The following is a 9,641-nucleotide window of genomic DNA, read 5'->3' as shown; positions in this document are numbered from 1 at the left end:
GCCTGCATTCTAGCCTCTGTGGAGAATTTCTTTAGCCTGACTTGATTAAGCCCAAGGCATCCTTCCTAGTGTATAAGAGTTCTGAGATGCTGTCTGGTAGAAGTTTATCCTCCTTGACCTTCTCCTGCCATTGTTTCCTGGGTCTATTTCTCCTAGGGAAGACAAATAGTTATTCCAGGGTGGTCTTAAGCATTTTTAGGGTTCTTGGCTGAATACTGTTCCAACACCATCTCAAGCTCTGTAGGTGTTAATTCAGGGCCTTGGGTGCATGACGACCCCCAGTGGAGGAGGGCTCAGAGCACCTCGTGGCTGCTATCTAATTTCAGCCAATGCTGCCATACGGGAGGAGGGACAGAGTATCGCCAGATGTTCCAAATTTCCAAGAGAAGACAGAAATACAGATATTTTTAAAAGCAAAATCCCCTCAGCTTTTAAATGTTAAAACTAATTCAAATACAAAAAGAATGCTGTGTGGGCCAAATAAAACCCGTCCGTGGGTTGGAGCTGGCTGGTTTGTAAGCTCTGGTCTAGCCAGACGCTGAGCAGCGCCGGCACAGAAGGGGCAAGCGGAGGAAGACGGGCCCACAAAGAAGCAGAGAAAGAGCAGCCAGAGAGAGACAGCAATGCCACCTCCTCCAGGAAGGCCTCATGACTAGCCTCTCTTGATGGAAGACCAGGGCACATCCTGGCTAAAAGGCTCAGCATGTGCTCCCTGAGATTTGAACTCTGGGAAACTCACCAGTTTCACAAGGTGGTTGTGAGTACCTATTGTTTGTGTCCTTTTAGATCATGTTCTAGAACATACAAAACTAGTCTATGGTGGTTATAGTAGTCAGAGCAGTGGTTACCTCTGGGAGGGTGGGCACAGGGCTGACTGGGAAGGGGGCTGAGGGAACTTTCTGGAGTGATGGTGTTGTTCTGCATCTTGACAAGGGTTTAGGCTGCCCATTTGTGATAAGCTTAAGATTTGTGCATTTCTCTGCAAATTTTACCTTGAAAGAAAAATAAGAACTCTAGTTAATGACATGCATGCTTAAGTACGGAGGGGAAGTGTAGTGGTGTCTGCAGTTTCCTTTGAAAAATATCAAAAAAGAAAATAAAATGATTGACAGAGGGATAGATATGTAATAAAGCAAAATATTAATGGTAGAATCTAGGTGGTGAGTATCTAGGTATTCACTGTAAAGTCTTTATTTTTTTTCCAGCTTTATTGAGAAATAATTGATATATAACACTGTGTAAGTTTAAGGTGTACAATGTAATGATTTGTTATGTGTATATATTGCAAAATGATCACCACAATAAGGTTAGCTAACACATCCATCACCTCACATGGTTATATTTTGTGTGTGTGGTGAGAACTTTAAAAATCTACTCTCTTAGCAACCTTTAAATATACAATATAGTATTGTTAATTTTAGTCATATACTGTACATTACATCTCCAGGACTTATTTATGTTATACTGGAAATTTGTACCCTTTGATCACCTTCACCCAATCACCTGCCCCATTCCTACCCCTGGCAACCATCCATTCTTCATTTCTATGAGTTCTTTTCTTTTTTTTTTTTTTTATCATTCTACCTATAAGTGAGATCATATATTATTTGTCTTTCTCTGCCTGATTTATCTCACTAAGCATAATGCCCTCAAGGTTCATCCATATTGTCACAATGGCAAGATCTCCTTGTTTTTCGTGGCTGAATAATACTCCTGTGTGTGTGTGTGTGTGTGTGTGTGTGTGTGTGTGTATCACATCTTCTTTATCCATTCATCCATCAATGGGCACTCAGGTTGTTTCCAAGTCTTAGCTATTGTAAATAATGCTGTGTGAACATGGGGGTGCAGATATCTCTTCAAGATAGTGACTTCATTTCCTTTGGATAAATACAGAAGTGGATTTGGTGGATATAGTTCTATTTTTACTTTTTTGAGGAACTTCTGTAGTGTTTTCCATAGTGCTTGCACCGGTTTACATTCCCACCCACAGTACACAGGGGTTCTGTTTTCTCCATATCCTTATCACCACCTGTTGCCTCTTATCTTTCTGATAACAGCCATTCTAACAGGTGCGGGTTTTCCTTTGCATTTCCCTGATGATTAGTGATGTTGAGCACCTTCTCATGTACCTGTTGGCTGATTGGATATGTTCTTTGGAAGGACACTAGGTAAAAACTAAGGAGATCCAAATAAAATGTGCACTTCAGTTAACAATAATGCATCAACATTGGTTCGTAAGTTGTGACAAATGCACTGTAGTAAAGTAAGACGTTCACAGCAGGGGAAAGTGGGTGAGGGGTGTATAGGAACTCTCTGTACTATCCTTGTGACTTTTCTGTAAGTTTAAAACTATTCTAAAATAAAAATTTTATTTAAAAAAAGCAGTTCAATACTTAAAAAAATGATAGAGTAAAAAAAAGTCTGGGCTCACTGGTGCGAACAGGAAGCAGATTCATTCTTCCCTACCCTGCCTTCACACTCCATCTGTCTGATTCCCTTTTCCTTCCCCTTGGCTACATCAGGAATAGATCTTCCAGATTTTCTAGCCATTTTGGGGTTCTCCAACTGTCCCGATTTCAGGGGGTCAATAGTCCAGCCTAACTTAATATCAAAACGTCAATCTGGTGCCCAGTTCACAGTTGCTCCCTTTCTCCTAGAGGGGGCTTGAGCTAAGACCAGTGGAGGGAGTGCACAGGTTGGTTTGTCCACTCTCTCTGCCCTCTTCGTCTGGTCTCTGGGAGAGAAGGGAAAGGAGATACAGACTCATCTTACTGGTGCTGCTTCATTCTGGCCATATTTTCCCATGCTGTGCCGAGGGTTCAGCGGATATCTCTCTGTCTCAGGGGAATCCTTGGGAACCCCCCTGCCCCGGAACTTTCCCTCAGTCCACTAAGAATTCCTGCTTCCCTCTCTACTGTCAAGTTATTGCTGGTGTGGATACTCTCCAGCCAAAAACCACCAGGAACTCAACTGTAGTTGAACAAGTTGGGTTTATTGCTCATTGCAGTGACAGAGAATGCACATCATGGGGTAACAGGTAACACATACCAGGTAAGAGGGTGATAATCAGGGCTGCATGTGTCCCCCCCACATTCATATGTTGAAGTCCTCAGCCCTAGAACCTCAGATGCGACTATATTTGGAGAAAGAGTCTTTAAAGAAGCAATTAAGTTAACATGAGATCATTAGGATGGGCCCTAATCCAATATGACTGGTACCCTTATAAGAAGAGATTAGGACACAGAAGGAAGACCACATGAGGACACAGGGAGGAGACTGCTCAAATTCTGACGCAATTACAATGGCTGTTTTTTCCCCAACAACAACAAGCAATTCTCTGACACCAGCTGGGTATCCCACAATTCAACTCAGTTCTGACACTATCTATCCAGAGATAGCATCAGATCCCACAGGTTAAGGGCTCAGTCCCACAGGACTGTGCTATGCCTCTCCCCAAATTCAGAAGACACGAATCACAAGTTGTCACCTGTGCTTCTGACCACCTGGCTATAGAACAGAGGTTCCCACAACCCGTCCTTTGGTTAGCTTAATCTGCTAGAGCAGCTCACAGAACTCAGAGAAACATTTTACTCACTAGATCACAGTTTATTATAGAAGGATATAACTCAGTAAGAGTCAGATGAAGAGATGCATGGGGGGGGTATGTGGGAAGGGACACAGAGCTTCCATGACATCTCGAGGAACACCACTTTCCCAGCACCTCCGTGTGTTCACGAACCCAGAGGCTCTCCAAACCCCGTCTTTTTGGGTTTTTATGGAGGCTTCACCATATAGTCATGATTGATTAAATCATTGGCCTTTGGTGATTGATTCAACTTCCAGCCCCTCTCCCCTCCCCTGAGGTCAGGGGGTTGGAACTGAAAGTTCCAACCTCTAACCACTAGGCTGACTCTCCTGACAACCAACCCAACTCCCATCCTTAGGTGGGTCTAAGTCACCTCATTAACATAACAAAAGAACCATTCATTGCTCTCATCACTTAGGAAATTCCAAGGGTTTTAGGAGCGCTGTGCCAGATGAAGACCAAATACATATTTCTTTTTATAAATCACAATATCACAATGATCATCTACAAGCCAAGGAGAGATGCTTCAGAAGACACCACCCCTGTGAATACCTTGATCTTGGACTTCCAGCATCTAGAACTGTGAAAAAATAAAATTCTGTTGTTCAAGTCCCCCAGTCTGTGGTCCTTCGTTATGGTGGCTTGAGCAGACTAATACAGAGGGTGTTAGAAGCTTTCTAGGATTCGAATTTTCTTGGGTCATTTTGAGCACGGTCAAAGGAAGAGAGAGCTTGCTCTGGATTTGGGTGTTGTCAGGAAGCAGGGGCAATTCTGTGATCGGGTATCTCCGGAAATCTTATCCACAGGGGGGCAGACGAGAGGGGGGATAAAGTTGTTCTTGGTGAAGAAGCAGCTGTCATCACTTAGCGAGAGGGCGGGGTGTTCTGTGGGTGCACAGCGTTGACTGAAGTGGACAGTCTGTGAGAGTGTTTGAGTCCCACGGGAAACCGTCACCAACTAGCTGCCCCAAGGAACTCAAGGGTGGGTTCAGAAGCATTTTACTGTTTAAGAGATGCAATCACCAACCACCCTGAGCCGGACCAAGCCTTATCACAAGAGCCATGCCTGTCACCTTTGCCTCATTTTTAATGCTAAGCTCTCCGCTCTGGGAGGAGCTCAGGCCTCATTACCATAACCTACAGTCTCTGTGGAAGCGTGTTTTCTAACTGAGCCTGCGCAAGCGAATGCCTGCCTCTCCCTTTTGAATATTCATTCCCCATCCGAAATAAAAGGCCCCTGCTTTCCTGTGTTGGGGTACTCCACGACTTTGGAAATGATTCCCCGTGGCATCCTATTTGCTGCAAAGAAGTTCTACTTTGTGTGACAACTACTTCTGGTCGAGAGTCTGATTTTAACTCACCAGGAGGTGAACCTACTTTTGGTTCAGTAACACATCCATTCCACATGTCTGGGGCTCCTTTTTTTTTTTGCTGAGGAAGATTGGCCCTCAGCTAACATTTGTGCCCATCTTCCTCTATTTTTTTGTATGTGGGATGCCTGCCATAGCGTGGCTTCATAAGCGGTGCATCGGTCTGCATCCGGGATCTGAACCTGTGAACCTGGGCTGAAATGGAGCGCACTAACTTAACACTACGCCAGCGGGCGGGTCCCCTGGGGCTCCTTTTCTTCTTTCTCAGTGGGAAGCAACCTGCCAGCCAGGTACCTGCATTTATCTCCTCCTCTCCCTCGAAGGTCATCACTGCTTCTGGACTTTGGAATATCTGCAGAGATGATGGGCATCACTTTCAGGCTTGGCCTGCCTCTCCTGCCATCTGCAGCAGGATGAATGGCCGTGGTGTGCCCACTGGTCCAGGAATGCCTGCAGGGGACCCTGACATGAGGGAGGAATAACTTGGATTAGGCCAAACCTCTGAGGTGGGAGTTTACCTATTGCAGTGCTACCTGAGGTCGCCCCTCTGCACTGCGCTTGTCTTCTTACTCTCTCCCTGTCCTGCTGTGACGCTCCTGGCTCCTGCTCCCCATCATACACCCCCGGGCCCTCTCCCCCTCAGGCACTCCTCTGGGAGGTTCTCATGGCCAGGCAGTTTCCGCAGTGTCAGATGCTCTGTGCTCGCTGTGCCAGCAAGGGCAGCTCCAGCAGTCTGCTCAGCTTTACGTCCCCCGACCCCGTACTCCCAAACTTCAGGACTCACGTCCTCTTCTCTCTCCCTGCTCCAGCCCAGTCCCATGGAGGCACCAAGATGTTTTAAAATATAGGTTTTATTATTATCCAGGTATGGCGAGGCCACCAGATCAGAAGGAGACTGCCACTGAAAACGTGGTTAGTTACATCACAGATTCTGGGGGGCACTCTCTCTTCCTGGCTTGCAGCTGACCACATTCTCGCTGTGTCTTCATATGGCACAGAGAGACAGAGACAGACAGACACAGACAGAGACAGGCAGAGAGAAAGAAAGCGACAGAGAGAGAGAGAGAGAGAGGGAGAGAGAACGTGAGCGACTGTGAGGTCTGGTCTCCCTTCTCCTTCTTGTAAGGTCACTAATCCCATTATGCGGGCCCCACTGTCTTGACCTCATCTAAACCTAATCACCTCCTGAAAACCCCACCCCCTAATACCATCACGTTGGGGGTTAGGGCTTCAATATATGAATTTGGGGGGGGGGACACAAACATTCAGTCCATAACCACCTACAAGAAGGGAATGCACTCTCTCCTCTGCAAAGTACATTTGCAAGAATCTCACCCTTTTATGAGCCTCTCATCTCGAGATGAGTGATGGGGTAAATGCACCACTTTTCGCCGCTGCATGGCAAGTTCCACGGGGTTGTGTCTGAACCTCTCTTTAGAACAGGGGGACATTTATCATCCATTGGCTACATCATTGGGACCTCTACCAAAGTGCAGGGATAATGGGAAAATTTCCTCTATTTTATTTTTTAATTTTATTTTGTGAGGAAGATCAGCCCTGAGCTAACATCCATGACCATCTTCTTCCACTTTGTGTGGGCCGCCGCCACAGCATGGCCTGACAAGCTGTGCGTCGGTGAGCACCCGGGATCAGAACCCAGGCCGCCAGTAGCGGAGCGCGTGCACTTAACCTCTACGCCATGGGGCTGGCCCCCCTCTATTTTAAAAACAGCTTTATTGAGGTATAACTGCACATATTTAATGTACACTATTTGGTGACTTTTGACATGTGCAAACACCCGTAATACCACCGCTGCATTCAAGGTCACAGACATTCCCAACACTCCTCAAGGTGCCTTCTTCCCTCTTTTAACATCTTTTATTTGTTTATTTATTTTGTGAGGAAGATCAGCCCTGAACCAACATCCATGCCAATCCTTCCTCTTTTTTTTTGCTGAGGAAGACTGGCCTTGAGCTAACATCCGGGCCCGTCTTCCTCTACTTTATATGGGACGCCACCACAGCGCGGCCTGACAAGCGGTGCGTCGGTGCGCGCCTGGGATCCGAACCCAGGCCGCCAGCAGCGGAGCGCAAGCACTTAACCTCTGCGCCACGGGCCCGGCCCATTAACATCTCTTATACTCTCCTTTGGGAAGGTTTTTGCACTCTTGCAAAAAACAACTACCCATCCCTCTGTAACTACAAATAGGTTGGTTTTTTGCCTTTTTTTTAATTTGAAAATTTTTATTTGTGGTAGAATACACATAACATAAAATTTACCATCTTAACCATTTTTAAGTGTACAGTTCAATAGTGTTAAGAACATTCACGCTGTTGTGCAACCAATCCCCAGAACTTTTTCAGCTTGCAAAACTGAAACTCTGTACCCATTAAACAACTTCCCATTCCCTCCTTCCCCAGCCCCTGGCACCCACCCTTGTACTTTCTGCCTCTACGAATTTGACTACTAGGTGCCTCATATGAGTGGAATCATAGCATATTTGTACTTTTTCGACCAGCTTATTTCACTTACCATAATGTTCTCAAGGTTCATCCATGCTGTAGCATGTGTCAGAATTTCCTTCCTATTTAAGGCTGAATAATAGTCCATTGTATGGATGGATCATGTTTTGCTTATCAGTTTATCTGTCGATGGACATTTAGGTTACTTCCACCTCTTGGTTATTGTGAATAATGCTGCTATAAACACAGGCATTCAAAGTATTTTTAAAATTTTTTTAATTGAATATATTTGACATGTAACATTGTGTAAATTTAAGGTGTACACCATGTTAACTTGATACATTTATATGTTGTAATATGATTGCTACTGTAGCGATGTTTAGCGCCTCTATCACCTTACATAATTATGCTTTCTTTTTGGTGGTTGGAATAATTAAGTTCTAGTCTCCTAGCACGTTTGATGATTATAGTAAAATACTGTTGTCTATATTCACTATACTGTGCATTACATGTCTAAGACTTGTTTAATACTCATTGCAAGTATGTACCCTGAAACAATAAGTTCTGTTTGAGACTCTGCTTTCAACATTTTTGGGTACAGACCCAGAAGTGGAATTGCCAATACTTGGTTTTTGTTAACATATTCTACTTTTCTATTTTGGAATAAATTTTGATTTACAGAAGAGTTGCAAAGATGGTAGAGAGTCCCCCAACACCCTCCGCTCAACGTTTCCTGAGGTTAACACTGAGAGGCAAACGTTCACACATTAGAATTAAATAAACTACAAACAGTGTTAGAATTTCCCCAGTTTTTCCACTAATGTCTTCTCTCCAATCTGGGATCCCACGTGACATTTAGTTTCCTCGGGTCTGTGACAGTTCTTTGGTCTTTCCTTGTTTTTCACGACCCTGACCAGTTAGCACAGAACTGCTCAGGGGTTTTGTCCAGCCTCCCTCAGTTTGGCTTCCTCTGATGTTTTCTCCTGATTGGACTGAGATTGTGCATTTGGGGGGAAGGACCAGAGAGGTGATCTGCCCTTCTCATCACTCAGGTGGTTTTCCTTTGATGGTTTTTTAGTTTCTGGTGGTGTGATGGGGACCCCAATATACAGCACTACCTATATGGTTCCAAATTGAGAACAGAGATATGATAGCAAAGGATGAGGAGCTATGAGGGGGTATAACAAAGGACCCACTTTATTTGGTACGATGATGAGGTATTTTGGAGGAAGTGATACAAGATAGTACCTGAAGGATGAGAGAAAGCTGGAGGGAAAGAGTTTCAGGCAGAAGTAACAGGATGTGTAAAGGCCCTTGGGCAGGGACAAGGTTTGGATTGGAGAGAAAAACAGTATGTGGGGGGTGGCTGGAGTGAGCAATGGAGGGGAAGTGCTAGAGGATAAGGCTGGGGAGGTGGGCAGGGCGAACTTGTGCAGGGTCTGAAGTCTAGAGGAGGAATTTAGAGCTTATTTTCAGGCATGAGAAGCCTCTACGGGCTTTTAAGCAACTCTGGGCATGGCCGTGAGGCTGTGAATGGAGTTTGGCAGGAAATGGTATGTGGGCCCAGATGCTGCAGATACGTTTAGCTGTAACAGGTGTGACAAAAATTAAAATGTTTTATTTATAGCATGACAGGCATGTAACAATTGGCCACCAGCCAAGAAAAAGACAGCATAACCTGCAGACTCCTGGAATCCCCTCTGAGCAATGCCGGACAGCGTGCCTCGCCTGGGCTGGCAGGGAAAGGAGGGTCAGATATTTTCAAATTTACTTTTCCCCTCTCTTTCGTTTGCTCTCACTTTCACACTCACTGTCTTTTGTGGGGGTGAGGTGGGGTGTACAACACAATCCATGCTTCAGAGGAAACCTTGCTCGGAAGCCTAAACAGAGGGAAGAAGTACCAGCAGAGCTGATATGGTGGAGGGAGAGATGCGAACCCTGAGTCCATCATATGACCCGCCCCGTCCCCCAGCAGGGTAATTTTTAAAAAGAGAGGCTCCAGTGCCAGACAGACAGCCTGGGTTCAGATCTCAGGTCTGCCACATGCCGGCTTTGTGACCCTGTGACTTGGAATATCCATCACCAGATATGGAGATAACCATCTTGTCCTCATAAGGAGCTATGAATGAATAAATTCACATCTGTCCAAGGGGTTACATGGTGTGTGGCACCCAATAAATGCTCAATACGTGGTAGCTGTTCTTCTTCTTATTATTTTATTATT

This window comes from Ceratotherium simum, chromosome 33 (genome assembly GCF_057802395.1).
Source record: "Ceratotherium simum simum isolate JZ-2026a chromosome 33, ASM5780239v1, whole genome shotgun sequence".
In the NCBI taxonomy this organism is placed as follows: Eukaryota; Metazoa; Chordata; class Mammalia; order Perissodactyla; family Rhinocerotidae; genus Ceratotherium; species Ceratotherium simum.
The sequence above is the reverse complement of the archived record's forward strand: the minus strand, read 5'-3'. Positions refer to the sequence as shown.